The sequence below is a fragment of the Carassius carassius genome, chromosome 12, assembly GCF_963082965.1.
Source record: "Carassius carassius chromosome 12, fCarCar2.1, whole genome shotgun sequence".
In the NCBI taxonomy this organism is placed as follows: domain Eukaryota; kingdom Metazoa; phylum Chordata; class Actinopteri; order Cypriniformes; family Cyprinidae; genus Carassius; species Carassius carassius.
The window spans coordinates 32003928-32015018 of NC_081766.1; the positions used below are offsets into that span (position 1 = coordinate 32003928).

The window sequence follows — 11091 nt, forward strand, 5'->3', positions numbered from 1 at the left end:
CAGAATAGAACTTGAGCAATATGAACTTTTAACATTCAAATTTAAATAAATGTACTGCACAAACTAGTGTACAATGTCAATAGGCTTATCGTGAAATGACTCAAACGTATGGCCTATGTTTTCTGCATTGTTCTGGGCTGCCTTTTCCAAATACATAAATGCTTTCTTATTATAGGCTACTCTTGGGAAACACAGCTCCATTTAAATACACTGTCAGAAGTGAGTGAATGCTCTCTGTAATTGATTGATTCTGCCTTGCAACATTTGCGTGTGTTCAGATGAGCAGGAAAATCCCTTCCACACAATTATTTGCTAACATATGTTATGCGTCCAATTTAAGGCATATTGTAGGCATTATATTTGTTTAATATACAAAATCACTGGTAAATAAAAACACCTTAGTATCGATTTTTTTTATTTGAGTATTGATACTTTCGATACTCACATAAGTATTGATTTATCGCTACTTCAGGATCGATTTGCCCATCCCTACTATGGAGCACTTTCAGCTTGAGGTGTAGTATTTCATAGCATCTCATTACACGGAACAAAACATGAATTACACACTATGAGTAAGGTCTCTAAATATTTAGTACATTACTTCTAATGAAGGTCAGTGACGTACTTCTTAAAAAACATGTACTTTAAATCAGCTATGCTCTTCTGGGAAAGAAGCAACAATTCATTAAAAGCATACAGTATACTGAATGGATATCAGTAAACATAATTATCATTTTCCTGATTTTCACTGCAACTAATCCAGCCTGCTGGACGTTGAATGAGACTTGGATTCCAAACTGCAGGATTTCCAAATGAAAATGTAAAAACATTTTTTTCTGATGTTGATGAGGGTGCATCCTTGTTTCATTGTGCTTTCAGAAAAGCGAGTGCATGCTACAGAACAAAGAGCTTTTAAATGACATCGAGTGCAAAGTTACGAATGACATCAACTGCTTGGGAGTCGAAGCCACAGATGTCCAGCATGCCGCGTCTTCAGGATCGGCGATGGACAGGGAGCTGGCAATCAATCCACACACAATCAGTTTAGAAAATACACTGCTTTTCTGAAAAAAGACAAGACAACACAGGACAAAAATGAAGAAAACTACATTAGAAAAAGTAATGTTTAATTGATTCATTTATGAATTATTACATGACAATTTTGAAAGAAATTCCTGTTTTTACTTAGCATAGACAAATTAAAATGATCAAAAGTGACAGTAAAGACTTTTATGTTACAAAATAACTATTTCAAATAAATGCTGTTCTTTTGTACATTAAGCAGCACAACTGTGTTCAACATGGATTATAATTATGTCTGTCAGAACTTAATGCATTGTATATATTATACATTTATGCATTTATCAGATGCTTTTATCCAAAGAGACTTACAGTGGATTCAGGCTATACATTTTTTTCCCTGGGAATTGACCCCACAATCTTTTACGCTGCTAACGCAAGCTCTACCACTAAGCCACAGGAACACTGCATGACTATATGAACTATATGAGACTATATGAACTAGGGCTGTGCAGTTTGTCAAGCACATCTCGTCAGTAAAGCCAGTTCCGTGATTGGTAGCAAATCGCCATCACCTGCTTTCAGATGGAGCGACATTTAATACACAGAGCCGTAGTTCACTGACAAGCTAGGCAATATCACGGTTATAATCGAAGGTGATTCATTTGCGATTATGAACATGATATTTCCTAGCTTGTCAGTGAAATATGGCTCTGTGTAGTTTTGAGATTCAGTGTAAAATTATGACTATAATATAAATATATTCATATCTGATTAATTGCAATTAATTACAAACAATGTGAGATTAAAGGGGTCATATGATGTGATTTTCTTTAGGGAGTTATGTAGCTATTTGTGCATGTATAAGATCTGCAGAGTTACAAAACTCAATGTCTCCCACAAATGGAATTATTATATCTAAAAGAGAAGGATGATCCAGAACGGGCTAAAACGGCTCGTTTTAACACACCCACCCATGTCTACATCACGATGTGGAAATATTTGCGTAATGCCGCCCAAATGTTCATGCATGTTCACATCATGTCAGGGAGATGCTGTCTGTTTTTTTTTTCAATTTCAGTTTTTCTTTTTTTTTTCTTTTTGACAAATAAATGCAGCCTTAGTGAACGAGAGATTTCTGTATTAATAGCATATATTTGATAAGATTTATCTAAAAAAAAAAATGAAGATGCAATAGATATGACATTACTGTGGCAGGTGTGTAAATCATTAAAAAGACATTGTAAAAAAATAACTTTAAAGTAATTGTTTAATTAACTGCACTAAATTAGTGTTTAATAACAACCTTATTAAATCATATTACAGGTAGCAAAGAGTAAAACATTGTAATGAGCTTTCGGGTTGCACTCACTTGTCTATACATCTTCAGTGTGTCTGCTGGATTTTCCCTCCCAAACGTTTGATTGCTGGTGAAAATGATGAAGACGTCCACAGTTTTATCATTCTCTGAGGCCCAGGTGATGGGTAAGGCACAGTCTGTGCTGCGACCAGGAGTCTGGAGAGAAGTCACATATGGATTATTATAACTACAGATGAACTAGATCTAATCATTCACATAGGGGTGTGATGACTACAACTTGTGTTTATAATGAGGCTACGGGACACTACAGAATATGTGAGTGAATTCTGTTGGCTGAATGCATTCAGGATGCTGCAGTTATGTTGTGGTCTTGAAGTATTAACAGGAAGCAACATGTCTCTATATATGTCTTTATATAGCACAAAATGTTTCACTAAAAGCATCTTCTCACCTGGATGAGCTGTGCTGCTACCTGCATAAATGTCATATCAGAAGAGAGAGCACAGGGAAGAACACTTCCTTTAGAGAAAACCACAATCTGTGTGTCTGGCTCCGTCTGTGCAATCACCTGCCATTAAAATAAAGAGAACCACTTTGAAACTGAATTTGAAGCTTCTTCATCTTTTTTTTTCTTCTTTAAAATCTGCAGGAATTACCAAAAAAATTAAAGATTTAGCACACAGGTGATCGTGTTCATGTAAAAGATCTTAAAAAATAAAACGGTCAAATGTGTCACAAAGGTCACAAGACCTTTTTTACATTTTTATTTTTGGGTAAACTTTGCTTAGTTTTGTATGTTTTTCCTCCATACTCTCACTATATCATATTATATGAGCAATATAGCCTGATCTATAAAATATGATGCTTAACAAAAAACATGTTTTCAAAAAAATATATATATAAAAAAGAAAGATTATTTCATATACTTTAAAGGGTTAGAAGTCTATATCAGCTAAATGTTACTTTTAGATGTGGAATAGCATGCAGACAGCCTTCCAGCTAACACAAATCAACCAAAAGTCACAAAAGTCTTGATTTCATGGGGTTTGTACATTCTTAGTTGGTTATAATCAACATGTCACTCTTTTTCATAAAGTGTTTTTAAATGATTCATATTAGAGGAATGCACTGCTGAGTGCCATTCATCGATGTTTACAAAACTAGAGCGTCCCATAAGAAAAGGAATATGCAAGAAATGTAAAATGACCCCGACAGCCACACACATTTCCTCCAAGGACAAAATATTACCTTAATATATGACTTCGGTCTCTTCACAGACTAACAGGATTCGAGTAGGTTTGCAGTGGTGTTTCTCACCAAACACAAGGCCGCAGCCGCTGCCTACCGTGAGTCACGCTGCTCAGAGAAGAGCTCACATCCACATCCACCAGAAACCGCTTGCCTGTGGGCTCCACAGTCTACAGACATAAAGAGTCACAGCTTAACATCACAATATGATTTCTGTAGTCTATTGAAAACCACACGTTCGACAGCACATTTCATGACGGCACTCACTGAAATACTACTGGAGAAGGCACAGTCCAGGGCTTGAACAATGTCTCTGTCCAGCTCCCATCTCAGTTTGCTATGCTTTCCGTGACCTCTCTTATAGTTTTCAGATGTGTTTTTGCCTGAAGTAGTGGATTTAAAAGACAAAATGTATAGGACTTTAAAATGTCACACTTTTGGAATGTTCAACTCAATTTAAAATTTCATCAAAAATGTACGAATCCCAAAAAATTAGAAAACATTTTCATATATTACATGTATTAGTTTAGTCCTATACTAATATAACATAATATTACTACAACTACAAAATAACAAACCAAGCATTATTTATTCTAAAGAAATATAAAACTTATCAAGCAAACCATTGAAATTTTTTTTAGGTTTGTAATATATATAATTATTTTAATATTATTACCACTAAAAAACAAAACAAACCAAACCAAGCTTCATTTAACTTAAATATAACACTTATCTGGAAACCATTAAACACACACACACACACACACACACACACACACTCAAGGCTCAGTACTAGGGCCGCTACTCTTCACGCTTTATATGTTACCCTTGGGAGATAGGAACCTAGGTGTGCTATTTGATCGCAATCTTTCCTTAGAAAGCCACGTTTCTAGCATTTGTAAAACTGCATTTTTCCATCTCAAAAATATATCTAAATTACGGCCTATGCTCTCAATGTCAAATGCAGAAATGTTAATCCATGCATTTATGACCTCAAGGTTAGATTATTGTAATGCTTTATTGGGTGGTTGTTCTGCACGCTTAGTAAACAAACTCCAGCTAGTCCAAAATGCAGCAGCAAGAGTTCTTACTAGATCCAGGAAGTATGACCATATTAGCCCGGTCCTGTCAACACTGCACTGGCTCCCTATCAAGCATCGCATAGATTTTAAAATATTGCTTATTACTTATAAAGCCCTGAATGGTTTAGCACCTCAGTATTTGAATGAGCTCCTTTTACATTATAATCCTCTACGTCCGCTACGTTCTCAAAACTCAGGCAATTTGATAATACCTAGAATATCAAAAGTGAAAGTGAAAGTGAAGTGACATTCAGCCAAGTATGGTGACCCATACTCAGAATTTGTGCTCTGCATTTAACCCATCCGAAATGCACACACACAGAGCAGTGAACACACACACACACACTGTTCAATTCAATTCAATTCAATTCAAGTTTATTTGTATAGCGCTTTTTACAATACAAATCGTTACAAAGCAACTTTACAGAAAATTATGTTTCTACAATATTTAGTAGTAGCTAGTAGTTTGTGCACGTTTGACAGGATTTTAGAAAAATAAAAATAATAATAATAATACAAGACGTAGTCAGCTAGATGATGAACTATCAATATTATTAATTAATAGTAATTATATGATGCAGTCACACATGTAGCAATAATTGTTAGTTCTGTTTGTTGATTCAAGGTTAGGATCATCTGGGGTCCTCTGAGGGTCAGCATCATCTCTTCTCAGGTGTTCTGGATCCAGACTGGAGCTTGTGTAAATCCTAGTTACCACGGGATGTAAATCCCGTGGCAAAACATAGAAACAAAATAGAGACATCATTAGCATAGCTGCTGATCCAACAAAGTAAAATTAGTTTAACCCAAGCTAAAGAATAAAAATGCAGATGCAACTACACTCACAATTTAAGAGATACATTATTCGAATGCCTGTGAGCACACACCCGGAGCAGTGGGCAGCCATTTATGCTGCGGCGCCCGGGGAGCAGTTGGGGGTTCGATGCCTTGCTCAAGGGCACCTAAGTCGTGGTATTGAAGGTGGAGAGAGAACTGTACATGCACTCCCCCCACCCACAATTCCTGCCGGCCCGGGACTCGAACTCACAACCTTTCGATTGGGAGTCCGACTCTCTAACCATTAGGCCACGACTTCCCTGTGTGAAATCAACTGCGGGCGGCAGATCCCTTTCCTATTTGGCGCCGAAACTCTGGAATAACCTACCTAACATTGTTCGGGAGGCAGACACACTCTTGCAGTTTAAATCTAGATTAAAGACCCATCTCTTTAACCTGGCTTACACATAACATACTAATATGCTTTTAATATCCAAATCCGTTAAAGGATTTTTATGCTGCATTAATTAGGTAAACCGGAACCGGAAACACTTCCCATAACACCCGATGTACTTGCTACATTATGAGAAGAATGGCATCTACGCTAATATTTGTCTGTTTCTCTCTTGTTCCGAGGTCACCGTGGCCACCAGATCCAGTCTGTGTCCAGATCAGAGGGTCACTGCAGTCACCCGGATCCAGTACGTATCCAGACCAGATGCTGGATCAGCACCTAGAAAGGACCTCTACATCCCTGAAAGACAGCGGAGACCAGGACAACTAGAGCCCCAGATACAGATCCCCTGTAAAGATCTTGTCTCAGAGGAGCACCAGGACAAGACCACAGGAAACAGATGATTCTTCTGCACAATCTGACTTTGCTGCAGCCTGGAATTGAACTACTGGTTTCGTCTGGTCAGAGGAGAACTGGCCCCCCAACTGAGCCTGGTTTCTCCCAAGGTTTTTTTCTCCATTCTGTCACCGATGGAGTTTCGGTTCCTTGCCGCTGTCGCCTCTGGCTTGCTTAGTTGGGGACACTTCATCTACAGCGATATCGTTGACTTGATTGCAAATAAATGCACAGACACTATTTAACTGAACAGAGATGACATAACTGAATCCAATGATGAACTGCCTTTAACTATCATTTTTGCATTATTGACACTGTTTTCTTAATGAATGTTGTTCAGGTGCTTTGAAGCAATGTATTTTGTTTAAAGCGCTATATAAATAAAGGTGACTTGACTTGACTTGACTTGACTTGACATACACACATTTTTAGGTTTGTCATTAAATAAATAAATACATTTTTTGTACAGTATTTGGAAACTTTTAATTTAATTTAAATTTGTTTAATATTATTACTACTACTACTACAAAATAACAAATCAAGCACCATTTATCTCAAAGAAATATATCACTTTCCCATCAAACAATAAAAAAAAGGTTTATAACTTGTATATTCAAGTTATTTTAACATTTTACATGTTACTTATGTAATGTATGAATGCCACTAAATTAGACATTTATCCAAATGCTATTTATAAAACTACAAATAACATGAAATAGAAATACAGTAGAATAAACCAACTTTGCTGAATGCTACCATTGTGTTAAAATTATGTAGTTGTAACCCGACCTTTTTCAGAGCGTTCTCATCCTGAATCCTCTCAGAAACAGCTACGACATCCGCACTTCCTGCTGCCAGAAGCTTGTTGGCTGTCAGCTTCCCCAAATGCTTCAATAAAACAGCCATGGGCATCTCTTTCAGCAGTGCTTTCCATACCTAAGAAAAATTAGCAATGAACTGTCTGTCTTACAATAGATGATTCAAATAAATATAGAATTGTTTATTAAAGCTGAATGTGATTCAGACCTCTTTGGACCTGAGGTGGCTGGTCAGGATCTGCTCTTTCTCCAGCCTCTGCTCCTCGATGAGATGAATCAGCTCCTGTTCATCAGTGCAGCGCTTGGCTTTCTCCACGGCCTCCAGATACACAAACACCTTCTGCACACCCTCCGAGTTCTCTTTATCACTGTACGCTTCCCTGAAACGTGATGTATTTACAAACAACTGCAACAGCTGTAAAGAACAAGAACACATGCTCAGCTTTCATCGTGTGACACCTGACACCCATTAGGTGACTATATAAGCATCTCCCAGATCCTTCCTCATTTCGAAGTCTCCCCAGTCTACATTTTTGAGCGATTTCTTTCCGTGCCTGATCTCGCTGTGAATTACCTTGGATTGTCTCTCGTTTATTGATTGTTTTCTACCTGCCCTGACCCTTGCATTCTCTTGACTACGATTTGGATTGCCTTCTCTGTTGTGTTTGCATATATTAAACATTTTAAAATATGTATATTTAATATGATATGATATGTAAAACAGAAATATTAAGTAAATGAAATAAATAACAAGTAACAAATAAAATGTAAAATAAATATCTATCTTTAAATGTTTATATATATATATATATATATATATATATATATATATATATATATATGACATATAATACATATTAAGTATAATATATATATATATATATATACACACACTAGATAAATATTAAATATAATTTTAACTATATCTATATTTATAAATGTTATACAAAAAAACTAAAATATTTACTTCTAAAATCTATGTGTGCATGTGTACTACATAAATTCAATTATAAGTAACCTACTATTATATATATATTCTTTAAATATTACATTTTTAAATAATATTTTAAAATAAATGAATATCCATCTTGAAATATGTACTGATGTTTAGCTGTTATATGTGTTATGGTTATAAACACAATCATATTTGTACTTGTTTTGTACCAAGTGCTAAATTGATAATAATAAATGCTAAGTGACACAATAATAATGACAGTGCAACTTGCTGTAACAAAACTCTAAGTACACTTCACTGTAGCTTCTAACCTTGTAATAAACCAATATAAACCAATATAATCTGTTTGTCTATGGTTCAATTTGTTCTGTCAGCTTAATGAGGCTCAGATCAGCAGATCTTTAACCCTGTTAGCCAAAACCTGCTCAGAATACACTCCAGCCAACACTGAACTGCTCCATCACACCCATACATCACTGATAGACAACAACAAGACCACAGCCTTTAAATCTCTCTCTCACACACACACACACACACACACACACACACTGAAGCAGGGAGATCAGTTAGCCTGATGCTAACACCTTTCAATAAACTCTTTCGCTGCTTCAGTAAGTATACCAAAATGTAGCTTTTAATAACTCTAAAGCTCTCTAACGTTACCTGCTGTTGTCCTCAGCCAAAGTCTCTAGATCTTCCCGAGAGTCGAAGCTCTTCCCAAAAACTCAGATTGAAGAAAGAGAACAGCGAGGAGCTCCACACAATGGCCCAAAACCCACTGATACCCATGTAAATAATGCGTTATTTATTTGTACAATATAAGTATTGAAACTGTCATATTTTATAATATCAGAGAATCTGACTTAAAAAAAAAAAAAAATAATATATATATATATAAATAAATAAATAAATAAATAAATAAATAAATAAATATATATATATATATATATATATATATATATATATATATATATAATAATTAAAGCCCAGAGCATTTCATTATTGCTTTTTAAAAAATAAAATAATAATAATAATAATAATTTTTTTTATCTTACATATATAAATAATTGTGTGTGTGTGTGTATTTAATTATTTTTTTTAATTTATATTATACTTTCATTATACTTTTTATTTTTGTTTAACATTTTATTAAATGTATTAAAAGCAACATTCAATCAATTTCACCCTCCAGTTAGGCACATCAACCATAACTTATGATTGATGATCAGCTGACTTTCTCAAACTTATTGCTAAAACTGTCCAATCCTACAGATCTAGCCCTTTCTTTCGGAACATGCTGCACTACTCCTAATTCAGGCTGTTGTTCTGTCCAGGCTGGACTATTGCAAAGCCTTCTTGGCAGGTTTTCCAGCCAGTTCTATCAAACCTTTACAATAAATCCAGTATGCGGCAGCAAGATACAATTTTAATGAGCTGAAAAGAATACACATCACACCTCTGTTTATCAATTTGCACTGGCTACCAATAGCTGCTCGCATAATATTCAAGGCATTGATGTTTGCCAAAAAAAAAAAAAAAAAAAAAATGTATGTAACTGCCTTAATATTAAATAGCATTTTTTTTTATCCTAGAATTGTTTTTATTTTACTTTATATATTTAAAATGTTTAATGTTGTTATTCTGTTTTACATGCTTTAAACTGCACAGCACATCTGCCTTGTACTTTTTGACTTAGGCTATATGTAACGTTAATGGACTTAAAAAAAACTTTTAATGTCGCAATTTATTTATTTATTTCTATAATGAAAAGACAGTCTAATACGTTAGTTTGACAAGAAACGAGTACCGTGCAGTGTAAAACACATCTCAGTTCAGTATAAGTAAAACAACCAACAAAAAACAACAGACGAGAAAGACAACTTGACGAGAAAGACAACTTGCTGATTGTACTGCATTAACAAAAGCGACCGCGTCGATTGTCTTCACTAGAGGGCGCTATACTGCAGATTTTCTGTCTATTTCTATTAAAAACCAAACATCTGAACTAAGCAGACAAACTCTCATTAATTTGTCTTAGTTATTTTATACTGTATTAATAAAGTGATCACATTTTATATCACTGCTGTCCAGTTCTCCGACTAAACCAGTGGCCTATGTCTGTTAATATAGACATTAATGCGTACAGGCAAATTAAAAAAAATCACCGGTACTCCATATAAAGATGACCAACTAGCTAAAATGAGTGGAAGGGCTAATGCTAATGAATAATAAAGGTAAAAAAGGTAAAAAATAAAATAAAAATACTATAAAATAAAAAAAACCCTGGACGACACAAAAGCTACACTGAATATTAATTAGGTTGAACTGACGTTGCTTAGTAACCTTCTTTAAGTGTCCACTCACGAACCCTCATTAATATTCATGACCAAGAAGTAATTTTACATCTATCGCCGAGCCGCATTTGAAACTCGGAACATTTTAATGACACGCAAAATGAAAATCCTCTCAAGCAGTCCCAGTAAAATGCGCATTCGTGCAACCCCAGATGATTCTGATTGGCTACTAGCTTCTATGTTGAGTAAAGTAACACGCATCACGTGACATCGCTTTACCGTAAGAACTACATAAATTAAATAAATATAAATATATACAGTCTCTGTTTTAGTTATCATTTCTCTAAACTCATTTACATTTATTTTGGCAATGCTAATGTACAAAAGCACATTAACCTAAACCAGAGACAACTCAACCGGAAAAAGGCAGCATATAGGCCTAAGATTTAATAATATATATATATAAAAAAGTACTTTACATATCTGTAAGATTTCCAGAATATTTATTTAAGTAATTTGTGTATTTTAGGCTACTTAGAATTTTGTGTGTTTCTTGTGTGTTTTTATTCCATGTCGTTCATGTTTGTATAGGCTATACTTTTTAATAATATTTGGCAAAAACAAACATACCAACAAACGAACGTTTCATGTGCAGGCGTTGTTTGTCGGTCACTTTTACAGCGTGACTTTAAATGACCAATCCAATCATTTTATAAAGAATAAGAA

The 11091-nt window shown here is 34.9% G+C and overlaps 1 pseudogene; it reads right to left on the bottom strand.

Annotated features, from left to right (window-relative positions):
- Nucleotides 1–912: 912 nt before the first annotated feature.
- LOC132155352 (RNA-binding protein RO60-like) lies at nucleotides 913–7565 on the bottom strand (annotated as a pseudogene).
- Nucleotides 7566–11091: the final 3526 nt, after the last annotated feature.